The following is a 14,990-nucleotide window of genomic DNA, read 5'->3' as shown; positions in this document are numbered from 1 at the left end:
TGGGTCACACAGCAGTTTTATTTTTAATTTCTTGAAACACCTCCATACTATTTTCCATAGTGGTTGTACCAGTTTACATTCCCATCAGTAGTGTACAGGGCTCTTTTTTCTCCCCATCCCTGCCAGTGATTATTATCTCATGCCTATTTAATAATAGCTATCCTAACAACTGAATAGTAATATCTCATTTTGATTTTGATTTACATTTTCCTGATGTTTAGTGATGTTGGGTACCTTTTATGGACCTGTTGGCCATTTGTATCTCTTCTCTAGAAAAAGGTCTATTCAGGTCCTTTTTAAATTGGATTATTTGTGGATTTTGTGAAGTGGGTTTTTTTTTTGCTATTTAATTGTGTGAGTTCCTTGTATATTGTAGATATTAACTATCAGATATATGTTGCAACTATTTTCTCCCATTCCATAGGTTGCCTTTGCATTTTATTGATGGTTTCCTCTGCTGAGCAGAAGTTTTTTTTAGTTTAATTTAGTCCCACTTGTTCATTTTTGCTTTCGTTGCCTTTTCTTTCAGTGCTAAATTCAGAAAGTTATTGCCAGGACCAGTGTTGAAAGGCCTATCCTCTGTGTTTTTTCTGTGGGCTTATGATTTCAGGTATTACATTCAAGTCTTTAATCTATTTCGAGTTTAGTGTATGTTGTAAGATAAGGAAGGGCCCGGTTTCATTGTTGACACATGACTAGCCAGTTTCCCCAACACTGTTTATTGAAGAGACTATCCTTTCCCCATTGTATATTCTTGACTCCTTTGTCGTAAACTAATTGACCATATTTCTGGGTTCTCTGTTCTATTCCACATAAAAACATAGTTGGTTTTTATGCCAAAACCATATTGTTTTGATTACTCTTACTTTGTAATACAGTGTGAAATCAGGAAGTATAACTCCAGCTTTGTTCTTCTTTCTCAGGATTGGTTTGGTTATTTTAGGTCAAATATAAACTTTTTGTGTATATGGTATATTCAAACACTAATGTCAGGGAACTATTTTAGGTCAACATCACAGAGAAAACTTTGTCCAGAAGCTGTAACCTTTCAGCCATGGAGTCACATTTGGCTCATTGACATGACTGGCCCACCCAGTACTCATTTCCAACATCTGAAACATCAATATATTTCATCTAGAAGTCTCAACTTCTGGGTTTCAGGTGTCTCTTAGAAAAAACGGGATGATCTGGTATCTCTGGGCCCACATTTTCTCATAGCATCAGAAGTAGAATTGGCTGCAGGTAAAGGCTACCCCACTAAAAGGGTCATGCCCTGCTCAGCCCACTTCAGTTTTTTCCAATTAGCCTAATACCTACAGGCATTTGGAATTTCACATAACCATCAGTAACTCCTGCCGAGTCATTTCACAATAGGGAAACTAAGTTCCAGAGAGTCACATGGCACACAAAATTTCATAGTTAGTTGGCTGCAAAACAAGGACACGAATACAGGTCTGGTGTTTCTCCTAAATCCATTATTTTCCCCATTATATGGGCATATATTCAAGAGTTCAATTGCATTTGCCAGTCAAACCCATTAGAGGTCCCATGGTTACTGGAACTTGAGGCAAAGTGGAGGAGTAGGAAGAGGATGGAGAGAGGGAGGGGAGAAGGGAGGCAGGGGATCATTGGCTCAGTCCTTAATAACTCCCTCTTCCTGCAGATTTTCCAATGTAAGTCAGAGTAGACCTGCCCTGAAATCAGGTTTTGTCAAACCCAGAAACAATACCAGAAACCATTGTGGCTTAGAAAAGAAGATGTAATATTTAATTCTACCCATAGTTTTTCAGTTCTTAGAATCAGGATTCCAGAGGAGCAAACTATCCCGTGTTTCACAGGAGACCTATGAGAAATTCACGAGTAGGTTTTATGGGAGGGTAGGAAGTGGGAGCCACGTTAGTAATTAAAATGTTTACTTGTTTAAAAATATAATATCTCTCTAAATAGAGTTAGGTGTCTGTGTCTTTAGGACTATACTCTTAAAAATCTACCAACCACATTTGGATTTCCTACTGAGGAAAGAAATAACAATCGTTACTCATATAATTTGGCCTTGTTTCATGAAAAATCCTAGAGGCTTGTGGGTAATGTTCACATCTCCAATAATAAGAGAAAGTAAAAATGTCATGTACATCTCCAGATAGAGCAAAAATGAGGAGGGGTGTGTGTGTGAGAGAGAGAGTGTGTGTTTGACACCAGTTTTACATTTGGCCAAAAAAATAAAAATTCCCTCCTCTTAGGTAGTGTTATCTGCCTACCTAATTTTCCTATGAATTTGACAGGAATCAAGGATGTTACAAAATCTGTAGATAATGGCATCCATCTCCCTACTTTTATTTATTTTTATTTTTTATTTTTGCTGGGGCTTAAGCAAAAATTAAGAAAAAATAAAGCCAAACAAAATCCATGTAGCACCATTCACACCACAGGACTGTCACAATGGCCAGATGTGGAGGGAGAACACTTTCCACCCTCATTGGCAGACAAGTCTGCCTCACGGGGAGAGAAAACGGCTAGAGAGATTGCCACTGTGCATTTGGTTTGCTTATTCTGATGCTCTCAGGTACCAGGCAGCTGTTGGCTGGAGTGTCTCATCTGGTCAGCACACCCATTCCTTGCTCTGGCTCCAACCCCTGAGAAGGTCCTAACAAAATCACGATTTCTGCCAGTTCACTCTATGCTCACTGTGTTGCCTTGCACCTCGCAGCCCTGTGAAGCTGGCTGTCTTGCCCTCTTTGTCCAGGTGAGGAAATGGGTTTCGAGAGGCTCAACAACATCCAGGTCAGTCAGCCCAGAGGAAAGCAGAGCCCAGCTCTCTGGGCTCAGCCCCTTCACCAGACATTGGACACATCACCCAATGGCACAGGAATAGCATCTGTGGGCGCCAAGCCTTACAAGCTCCTTTTAACACCTGCAGCAGTGCGGTCCCCTGGGTTGCATCGTCCTGTCTCTATAGCGGGATTTCTCAACTTTCATGCTCTAGACATTTTATTCTTGGTAATTCTTTGCTGCAGGGGCCTGTCCAATGCACTGTAGGACATTTAGCAGCATCTCTGACCTCTACCCACGAGATACCAATAGCACCCCTCCCTCACTTGTAACAACCGGAATATCTCTGGACACTGCCAATTGTCACATGGGGCAGGGGAACAAAAGCAGCCCCAGTTGAGAGCTACTCTACAGCTACTGTTTCTCAAGTACTTTTTGACAGTTAAGGGTGTAGGTTCTAGAGATAAACTCCCTGGGTTTGAGTCCTGATATTGTCACTGATATCTGGGTGGATAAACTGCTTAACTGTGGCTCTACTTCTTTATTAGAAAGAGGATACAGAGCATCCCTGCCTTGTCATGTTGGGTGAGGGTTAATAAGTTACTAATGACTAGAATGCACGAAGTCTGTGTGCACCAGTCTGTGTGTGTAGCATGTGGATGGGCGGTGGCTGTGATATGATGCTGAGTTACTCCGTGCCAGCACTGTGCTGAGCATTTTGCAGATATTACCCAATTTAGTCCACGTGACAAATTTAAAAGAATTCAAGATCATCTCTTTTGCCAGTAAGAAGCTTAGACACAGAGACCAAATCTTTATGGACTTCCCAAGGTTGTGAGAGCAAATGGCTGAGCCAGGATCCGAAATTAGTTTTGTCTCATGCCAAAGTCTATGTGTTCCAGAATATTCCCATTTCCAGTGAAGAAAACTAAGGAACAGAAAGATGGCTCTGAGGTCTTGGGACCCAGATGCACGCACCCTGAAGGCACCCTCACCTTGCTGGTGAAGTATGGGTGACAATTTCCACATGGATTACCCTTTATTCTGTCTGTTCTTGGTAGGGTAGAATCTTCTGAGAAATTCCTTAGTGCTACCCAGGCTGTGATTTCTGGGTAAAAGCTGGACAATGGGCTGCAAAGGAAACGTTAAGAGAAGAGATCCCTGAGACTCGTACACACTCACTCTACCTGGAGTGATAGTCTTACTTGATTTTATAAAAGACAATCCAGATTTTCTCATCCACTACAGAAGGCCTGTAAGAGCACAGGTTCTGGAATCAGATTCCCAAGTTTCCAGCACTTACTAGCTGTGTGATCTTATCTGTGCCTCAGTTCCCCCATTGTAAAGTGGGCGTTTCAATACCTACTTTGAACTTGTCCTGAAGATTTTAAAAGGTTAATAAATGGAAGCGAGTTAGGACATGGAAGGCACTCAGTGTTAGCTCTTATTCTCAGGAAAATTTCCAGTTGGCAAACACATCACCAGTATCTCCTCATGCCAACCATGGAAACATCCTGTCTGTATAATCTTTTACATACAGCATTTTCAAAGTATGGGGACAAGTTCAAGCCGACTTTGCCCTCACAGCCACTCTGTGCAGCCTAATTAGTATGGGTGTACTACTCACTTTTACAGACGTGGGAGGGGAGGGTCACAGCATGTCAGAGCAGCTGTGTGACTTCCTCAAGGCCAAGAAAAGCCTTAGTGGCTGAGCTGGCACAAGGACCCCAGTCCCGCCACCCCAGTGCTTGCTCTGCTCTCTGTAAGGGACATGAAATTCTCATACATCCCATGGAAGTCAGAAGCTAAGCGAGAACAGACATTTTAGCAACCTTAAAGCAAGAACCATCATAACATGGGTGTGTAGGTAGGATGGTTCTTACCAACCAACAGCCCAATTTTAGCTCCATCATCTCCTCTGCATAGGGAGGCAATGTGGCCAGTGCTGCAGCCCAGGATGTCCCAGACAGATGGCGCATTAGGTGGTTCTGAGTGAAGACGGAGGATGCTAGAGAACTGGTGGCATGACTCCCCAGACCTTTGTTCTGGAGTAGCCAGTGCAGTTTGCTTTCCCCGGCAGGAAAAGCCATTTGAACCAGCTCGCTGAGCCTTCCTGCCTCAGGAACTTAATGACTCACCATCCTTTGTGGCACTGCCAGGCCCAGACTCAGCCAAGACTTCAGGAACAAAAGTGCAGCTCCTTGCTTACTAAGGATCCCTGCCGAGCACCTTTCAGAGATCCTTTGGGGCCTGTGGGTGATGAAATGGCAATGCTGGTGAAATCTGACAGGCTGCACCAGAAGTCTGAGGTGGGCAGAGTGCGGAAAGGAGGGGGGAAGAGAGATTGGAATGAAAGAAGCGCTGAGTAGCTTAATATAACAATGGATGTTACTGTCTTTAGATATTTTTCTTTACATATAGGCTTCTGTAGGATGTTCATTAAGGCTCATAAAATATCCAAAGAGGTGATTCAGAGCAATGTCTCTAACTTCTGTTCCAGACATTAGATGTCCTTTACATATGAATGGACTCATTTTCCTGTGAATGTTTTTGGCGTTCACAAAGTATATTTTGGTCATTATAAATGGGTGTTCCCACTACCAAATTAAAAAAAAAATGAATCTAACCTGGCTCTGACACATTTGAACCATATTCTGCGGCAGGGAGCCAGTCCCCAGATTCTCCAGCTTCTTGTCACTACTGGCGGTGACAGATTGCAGGTCGGAGTAATCTGCTCTTGAATAGAGGATGCCTTCTTAGAGTTTCGAGCAGCAACGTTGGGGGGTTAGTTGGATAAACTGATTCAGAGGTGGAGGAAGAGCCTGAAATACTGTATACTTGAGCCTGCTGATCACAGATTTATTTCTTTCTTCAAATTACTGGGGTTTGCTTCTTTGTAGAGGTCACGAGCCCCTTGTCTGAACTCGCTCTGTGTAAGCCTGCCATGTATATTGTGAGTGAGGGAATGACATGCATGACTCCTCCTCCTTTTTGTCATAAGGTATAAATCCCTACGTGCCTGAGTAGGAATATGATGTCATGGTGTGGAAAACGGACTTGCAAAAACATTACGTATAGTGCATGACTTTCTGCTACATGAGGACTGGAAATCCAGCAGGCGTCTGATCATCAGACCTTCACCGCTTCCTAAGCTTTCTACGTTAGGGACGTAAGGAGACCCCTTGATGCATGAGGTCCCCCAGGGCCTGCTCATGACCACAACTCATGGGCAGTGATAATGCATACATAGTTGCCTCTTTCACCGAAATGGAACATCAGCTCAAGTTGCCTGTTGTGTCCCTTTGTCATCTGGCCAGAGTGACTCTAACAGTGCCTCTCCATTGTGTAAGTGAAAAGAAGTAGTTGGGAGGAAACTGACCATGGTTGGGCACACGTCAGTCACAGCTGTGCCTCAAGCAGGGACCGCAGTTACTGTTTCATTGGGATGCAGTTGGAGATGAAACAGTCCCCTAACATCCAGCAGTCCAAGAGACAGACAGAGCGCTCAGCACAGCAAACACCTCAGAGGGGGTAGCAGGGGCTGGAAACTCAAGGATGGAGACACGTGAGCCATCGGCCCCAGGCCAGACTGTCTGTCCCCATCTGAGGGCCAGCAGGGACTGCCCATCAGCAGCATTCCTGCCTGAGGCAGGGGGAATTTAATTGCAGAGCATAACCAGAGGGAAACATACGAGTAAACATACATTCGAGTCGCAGGGTTTAATGAATCCCCTTCTCCTCATTACCAGGCTCAAAATTTTTCCTCTAGAGAAAGCTAGTTACTGATTCTCTCTGGAACTGTTTTCCTTCCCAAAGCCAAGGCCGAGCCTGTTACAGCACCCTTTGAGTCACATAAGGGCAATCTGAGGTGTCCTTTCCTTTCTCAGGCCTATGATTCATTTGTATCCCTCATGTGATTTATGTAGAGCAAGCAGCAACCAGTCTGACCTTTTCATGTTGGAGAGGAAGAGTCCCTTTGCTTTGTTGTGCCCTGAAAATGTGTCTTGGAGCATCACACTCAAGCACCAGAACCAGTGGCCTCACAGCCCCCGTAATTCTGCGGGAAGTGAAAAGAGAGTCTCTCCATTCTTCATGGAACATTCCGCAGTCCCCATCCTGTGGGCACACGCGCACTCACACACAGTCCTGGACCTGTCACCAGTACAGACCATGGTGACAAATAGATGCTGAAGCAGGGTTTTTCCCCTTCTTTTCTTTCTCCACCCTCCCCCCACCAAGCTTGTTTCTCCAGCCTTGGCATAAAATGGTCAAATGATGTTCTACTGCAGAATTCAATTTCACAGTTCAGTTAGGTCCTTGATTACACTGCCAAATTCAGATTAATGTGCATTTAACTAACATGGATCAGGGGAATTCTGGCTGACAGCCAGCTGTAATCAGAGCAATTGATAGCTGTGTGGAGTTTTATGCCCTGTCCACCCCAGCACACCACTGGTGAAATTGATTGATTAAACGAATTCATTGCTATAATTATGTATAATTCTGATACATCACAAGCCTGTGTCTGACCCTATCCTTGGAGATGTTCGCATTGTGGAAGGGTAGTTTGGCAGAGTTGTTAGCTGGGGATTATTTACTTCCATATAACACAGCCTTTTTTTATTTTTGCCCTTCTTACTTTTTGATTGAGTTCAAATAGAGATGTGAAAAAGCACATTTCTTTAAGAATTAATTTATATGGTATACTAACAGGCATCAGGAAACTAAAAACATGAATGGATGTCATTACCCATTCCAGAGAGAAAGGAAACCAAGACTGCTTGTACATTCTTTCAGTAGTTTTAAAGATTCCTGTACAGAGAATTCCTTCTCGGAATGTATCCAGTTTTCAATGACAGTTAGTGGCCTTGCAAAAGCAGCTAAGCAGTTTAGCAGCCTGGGTGATAATTTGCAAAAACGATCCAGTCTTTTCTTATTACATCTTGCCATATGGAAACCCCTCTCCAAAGTATGCAGACCATGGTCTCATTTCTGTGAGGTTAGTTTTCCATCGAATCACAGGGCTGCTCTCTTTGGAGGAGTGGAGAGAAGTCTTCCTAGTCCCTCTTCATTGTTTCCACTCCTGCAGAGCAGATTCCCAACCCCTGCTTAGGTTCCTGTGTCCTTGCAATAGGTCTGCAAAGGTAGACTACATGCTTAGATTTTTTGGAAATGGTTTGGATGGTGGAAGAGTACGTTGGATTTGTTGATCAAGTATCTGTACCTTTCACTCACCCAATTCTACTGCATTGTGGTTTCACTCAGTGATCCACCCCTACCACAGGCCTGCTCATGTGGACTTCACATGTACTCCTTTTTCTCCCCCCGGAATGTACTTGTAAATCAGGGTGTAGAAAAGGTTGCCTGGTTCAAGCTTTACTCCTTTGCAAGTCTTTCTTACATTCATGAACATGTGTATATGCAAAACAGTATGTATGGACAAATTCATCATTTATGTTTCATTCACTTCCAAATATAGCATGTCATGGGAAAGATGATTTAGAGGAGGACAATTAAGTAATTATAGCCGTTTAAGAGCCATGTAAGAGAGCCAGGGGGCTTGTTACAAAAGCTTGGTTTTCTTTTTTGGGAGAATCCATGGAAGAAAGTTTGGCCATTGTTGTAGCTAAACACAGAATTCTGCTGTGGCCAAAAGGAAAATGAAAGCGATGAATCATGTACATAGATGATCGGCTTATTTTGCTGTGATGATTATTCCTTTTTTGTATATTTTGAGCTGAGTTCTCTAAGCCAACACTTTCACAAAAAACAAAACAAAACAGTGTTTCTTCCAGCTCCTTTCTCCAGGCATTGCCATTCGCCATTTTCTGGCCCAGCTGTTGTATTCTGCACCAGGTTGCTTAGACATCTGTGGCTCCAGGGAAACACCCTCACAGGCTTGAGCCCTGTGGTTGTCACTCCACTCTGTGCCCACCCCTGTCCTCTCCCTCTCCACCTTCTGATCATTGAAGGATATTTCAGAACGTATCAGGGGCCCAGGTTCTAAAGTGGCACTGTCTGTATTGGAATCCCAACTCTTTCTTAGCTTTGAGCACTTGGTATGGGCCACTAAAACCCACTGTGCCTCAGTTTTCTTATCTGTAAAATGGAACAATTATGGGACCTATTTAATTATGGTAACAATTGTGTTCCATGACGGATGGAGAGGCACCTTTTCCACTTCCCACAGAGTCAACAGGGGCTGCAAGGCTGCTGGTTCCGGTGCTTGAGTGTGATGCTCCAAGACTCCTTTTCAGGGCAGAAGAAAGCAAAGAGACTGCTCATCTCCAGCATGAAAAAGCCAGACTGGTTGCTGCTTGCTCTACATAAATCAAATGTGGGGCAAAGGTGGATCATGGGATTAAATGCAACCATGTACATCAAGTGCTCAGAACTTCCCCTGGCACACGGAAAGCACTCAGCCAATGTCAAGTGTCATTATTAACATTAGTATAATGTTATCTATCCTGCAAGGATCGATTTCTATCAGAGTACTTGGTTAATGAAAGGGGCCCAGTAAAACACCCCTGCATCTTATCGAAGAGAGAGTGTCCAGCCTTGATTACACACATCGGGGAAGTGAACACTCATGGTAGAAATGCCAAGGCAGGGAAGAAAGCAGGCCTGTGGCGCCAGTGGCCGCACACGTGGGACATCTATGTCCCTCCCACTGGGAGTCTAGGACTGACCTGAGCGGAAGAATTGGGTGGTGAGAGCTCCTCAGGACTACAGCGCCTCTTGTCTTGGACTATTGGGAGCAGTTTCACCTCCCTGAGCCTCAGTTTTGTCAACAGTAAAATGGAATAAATGGCCCCCTGCTTGACTGTCAGAGCAAAAAAGAATGAGGCCTGCCACAAGTGTGCAAGCCAGAGATACTCGCCATCATGACCCCCACAGTTGGGTCGTGAAGACCCAACTGAGGCCGGTAGGTCAGTGACATGGTGGCCTAGAACAGGGTCACTCATGCATTTCTCCTTCACGGGGTCAGTTATTTACCCACCATCTCCTCCCTGAGTGGATGAAAGCCCAGAGGGAAGATCACGTGTTCTCTCACTTGAGACAAGCAGTTAGTTGTCCTCTGATGTGCACGTCTCAAGTTTGGTTCCGAAAATTGTCTCTTGTGGTAGTGGTTGCTCCTCATCCATTGCTTTTTTATGAGTCTGCACCTTTTATCAGCAGGCACGAGAAACAGTAGCACTGTTTTGTCTCAAAGACCTAATCTCAGAGCGAATAACTTTGGCTCCCAGCGCCTAACTCTGCCTTCTGTATGACTGGAAATTGTCCCATTTGTGCAGGCACGCGCCCTCCCCTTTGTACCCCAAGCTGGCTGTCAAGCCTGGACCCTGGCAATGCCGCTGACGCTCCAGGAAGAAGAAAGTGGCCTGATGCAGTGTGGAGTGGTATTTGCAATTCCTGGAGGATACAGTTTTTGTTTTTAATATACCTTCAGAGATAAGTTTCCGGGCTTGTGGGCAATGAATTCAATTTTGCTTAAAGTACAGGAACATATCCTCCAAGGAGACACTGGAAGATGATGGCATGTGATGGTGCCCAAGACAGTTTCAAAATAAAAATAATACACCCCTTTTCCATTCACACACTGGCCTGGGACTAGCCTGGGCTTGGCTAACCTCAAGCTTAGTTTAAAGGAAGAGCCCAGTTGGTTAATTTATGCTGACATTTTACTCTCTCTACCCTCATCATATATTCATACACACACACACACACACCAATTTCCTTGTGAATGACCCAAATCCAGGGGCTTAGGAAATAAATCAGCTTGATTTTGAATATCACATTTTAATTATAATACAATGTTCTACATATTATAATTAAAGGAAGCTTATCTGATTGTTTCGAGGATTAATGTATAGGAATGTATACGTCACTGGTACTTTGTACATTTTCAATAAATTCTAGCTATTTTATTAATATTGTAGTTAGTATTTACTTTTTCTTTTATCTGCACGGCTGTGCTGCACACTTGATATAACACCACCACCTAGAATGTATCGGCCAGTCACTGCTTGAATCCTCTGACGTGTGTTCAGTCCTTTAGAGTTCACAGTGACCTAAGGAAGTAGGAATTATTCTTACTGCTACCACCTTACAGATGAGAAAACCGAAGCCCAGGGAGTTTAAATAACTTGTCCGATGTCACAAAACTCGTAAATGGCAGAGAAGAGGAGTTGAGTCCAGAGTCTGGTTTCTTAAACACTACGTTGCTCTAGGTTGCCACAGTGAAGCCTAATGAAAGCCCTGGGAGGGAGGTGTTATGATCCCCATTTTACAAATGAGGAGACAGAGGCTCAGAGCAGCGAAGTGATTTGACTAAAGCCGTCAGAGTCAGAATTCAACCCCAAGTCTCTCTGAAAAGCATGTGTTCTGTTTGCTCTGCAATCAGGATAGGGCTTTGGCTTAGCCACTCACTGGTCTCCGGAGGCTGGCTGAGTGGTGGACTCACCTGAGTGCGGTGCTCTCAAGGCTGGGGAGGACTGCATGACTGGCTGTGCGGCAGGGCAGCACTGCCACCTGGCAGCCAGTGAACGGTGCGGAAGAACTGAGAATGGTGCCATGGAAGCAATTTTCGGGAGCCCACTGTGTGCAGATCTTGCTCCCTGACTGGTGGGATAGGTTTCTGGTCAGGCTGTGTGATGGCCTAGGAGCTTGGGACTCCAGCCTTCTTCCAGGTGACCACCGTGGTGCCAGGTCCAGTGAGCAATGTGCCCCAGCTTCCTTCACTTGCCACTGGAGTTTGACAAGCTACATTACTCTTCTTCTCAAAATACTTTCCTCCCTTGGCTCTAGGGCACCCTAGTCCCTCCCTTTCTTTCCAATGTCACTGTCCTTCTTCTGCTCTTTCTGGTCTCTACATGTTGGAGTCCTTGGACCTTCTCTTACACATGCAACATCATGGCTGTAATGCCAACTCAATACTGATCAGATTCATGTCTTTAACCTCAACCTTCTCTGGATTCAAAGCACATCTAAGTCGCCCAAGTGACATCTCCACGTGGATGCATAGTGACTCTCTCAAACTTAACACACTCCTAACAGAACTAGTTATCTATTGCTGTGTAACAAATTATCCCAAAACTTATTGACTTAAAGCAATAATAAACACTTCTTATCTCACATCCTTTCTGTACATTGGGTCTCCATAACTAGGTTAGTTGGGTGATTCTGGCCTGAAATTGTAGTCAAGTTGTCAGCCCTGGCTACAGTCACCTGAGGGCTTGGCTAGAGCTGGAGGCTCACTTCCTAGACTGCTCACATGGCTGTTGGCAGGAGGCCTTGCCACTTGGACCTCTCCGTAGGATTCTTGAGTGTTCTCATGACATGGCAGCTGGAGAGAACCAGAGCAAGTGACCCAAGAGAAGAGGTAAAGAAACCACAGTGGCATTTTTGGTCTCAGAAGACACTATTATTTCCACCACATTCTTTTGCTCCCACAGAGACACCTGGTACAGTATAGGAAGTGATGAGACAAGGGCATAAATGTCAGGAGGCAGGGATCATTGGGAGCCATCATGAAGGCAATTACCTCACCCCAAAACCTACTCCTGTCCTCGTGCTTCTCAAATCATTAAATGGCCTGAGCAATAGGCCATTTAATCCTAGGAGTCATCTGAGCAAAATCCTGAGTCATCTTTGATTCTTTTCTTTCAGATTCTATTCTAATCAGTCAGCAACAACTGTCAGCTCTGTCTTCAGACCCTCCCCTCCATCCCACCACTCTTCACCCCATCTGCAGCACCCACCCTAAGCTGAGTCCTCATTGACTGCAGTAAGCTAATTGGCATCCTTACTTCCACTCTTACTACCTAAGCCTCTTCTTCATCAGCCATAGTCAAGACCATGTTACTCCCCTCTGCTCAGCAACTTCCAGTGGCTCCCACTTCACTCAGAGCAACGACCAGAGTCCTTGCCATGGTCTTCATGATCTGACCCTTGCCTGCTTCTCCATTCATTTTGCTAAACCGCCTCCCTCTCCACTCCAGGGGAGCCTCCATGTTGCTCCTCAAGACTATATGTGCCTCAGAATCATACCTGTTCTCCTGGCTGGACCACCCCCTCCCGACACACTCATAGGTTTGTTCCTTCACTTCAACCAGGTTCCTGCTTGAATGGCACCCCCTCAGGACAGAAAGCACTTTCCTCTCCAATATGGCACCTTATCACTGTCAACCCCCCAACTCTGCTTTACTTTTCTTATTACTACTGAACCACATACTATATATGTATTGGTTTACTTGCTTATTATCTGTCTCCTTCTCTGAAATATAAGCTCCAGGAGAGCAGAGATACCATACATTTTTAGTATAACCAGACCTTCCCACAGCATCTGAAATAATGCCTAGCATATATTAGTTGCTCAAGTATTAATTTATGGAATAAATGAATCAATGAATGTACTACCTGGGAGCAATGAATTCATGTAGAACAATGCCAATAGAACTTCCTGCAGTGGTGGAAATCTTCTCTATTTGTACCATCTGATGTGATGACTGTTAAAAAATACTTAAAATGTAACTAATATAACTAAGGAGCTGAATTTCTTAATTTGATTTTAATTAATTAGTCACCTGTGGTCAGTATCCACCATATTAGAGTAGATCTAGATCTTTGGGTGGATAGGGTGTGGAGGGGGCATGCAAATGTGATTCCATATACATCCCAGTAGAGTGCTAGAGGCTTTCTGAGGCCCTGTGTTAAAACGGAGGCTGAGGTCCAATCAACAAATCTCTTTCTGAGCACCTTTTGTCTATCTGGCACTGTACTGTCATCAGGATCTTACAGGAGAGAGGTCATTGATCAATGACCACATTCTGTCCTGGGCAATGAGGTGAACAAAGTATGATGTGGTATATTCACCATCCTTGATCTCAGTCTTTCCAGGTGTGAATGGAGCTCCTTCCTGATTTCAGAAAGGGGATGATTGCTAGAACCCGTACCTATTATCTTGTAAGCATCTCCTGGCTTTCCCTACCCCTGCTGTGTCTCCTCTTCCCCATTGTCCTGCAAATTCCCTAATCCATTCTTCAAATCAGAGTGGAATGTTCTTTGCTGGAGTCTCTTTGAGGGCTGACCAAATTTCTCTCTCACACACAAGTCCCTGCAAATATTGATTATTCTCAACTATTTTGTACTTAGCCAGAACCTTGCATATACAGTACCCTCCCCTCTTATCCATGGTTTCGTTTTCTGTGGTTTCAGTTGTCAACCACAGAAAATATTTATATATATCTAAAAATATTTAATGGAAAATTCCCAAAGTAAACAACATAAGTTTTAAATTGAACTATTCTGAGTAGTATGATGAAATCTCATGCCATCATCCCACTAGGGACATGAATCATCCTTTTGTCCAGCATTTCCATGCTGTATATACTCCACCCACCCCCCATTAGTCATTTAGTGGCCACCTTAGTTATCAGATCAACTGTTGCAGTATCTCAGTGCTTGTGTTTAAATAACCCTTATTTTACTTAATAATGGCCCCAAAGTGCAAGACTAGTGATGCTGGCAGTTTGAATACACACACACACACACACACAAAAAGCTGTAAAATACTTCCTTTAAGTGAAAAGGTATGTATGCATAGGAAGAAACGTACTATTTGTACTATTCAGGGTTTCAGGCATCCAGCAGGGTTCTTGGAATGTATCCCCTGTGGATGAGGGGGACTGCTGTAATAAAAAGCTAGTACCACAGGAGCCGTGTTTTCGCTTTTACATACACCTGCTATATTAGGTGTGTGAATAGTTCATACCACCCTCTAGTATGGGAGTTCAGGAAGGGGTGTGTGTGTGTGTGTGTGTGTGTGTGTGTGTGTGTATGTGTACAGAGAGAGGTTTTAAGGGGTTGGTTCCTCTGATTGTGGGGGCTGAAAAGCCTAGAATGCATGGGGCTAGTTGGCAGGCTAGAAATTCTGGCAGGAGTTGTTGTAGTCTTGAGTCCAAGGACCATCTAGATGCAAAAATCCTTCCTCTTTGGGTGACTTCAATCTTTTCTCTTAATGCCTTCAACTGATTAGATGCAGCCTACCCACATTAAGGAGAGTAGTCAGTTTTACTCAAAGTCTACTGATTTAAATGTTCATCACATCTCAAAATTACCTTTACTGTTATAACTGGGCTGATGTTTAACCAAGCAACTGGGTACCATAACCCAGCCAAGTTAAAACATAAAATTAACCATCATATTCTTATAAAACCTGG

The 14,990-nt window shown here is 44.0% G+C and overlaps 1 protein-coding gene across 2 annotated transcripts in view; it reads left to right on the top strand.

The window, feature by feature from the left end:
* PAK5 (p21 (RAC1) activated kinase 5) overlaps nucleotides 1–14,990 on the top strand; it is a 270,051-nt gene that overhangs the window by 228,247 nt on the left and 26,814 nt on the right. The gene's annotated exons all lie outside the window — the stretch shown is intronic.

Source organism: Desmodus rotundus, chromosome 6, assembly GCF_022682495.2.
Source record: "Desmodus rotundus isolate HL8 chromosome 6, HLdesRot8A.1, whole genome shotgun sequence".
Lineage (NCBI taxonomy): Eukaryota > Metazoa > Chordata > Mammalia > Chiroptera > Phyllostomidae > Desmodus > Desmodus rotundus.
Note: the sequence above shows the minus strand (reverse complement) of the source record. Positions and strands in the feature narration are given on the sequence as shown.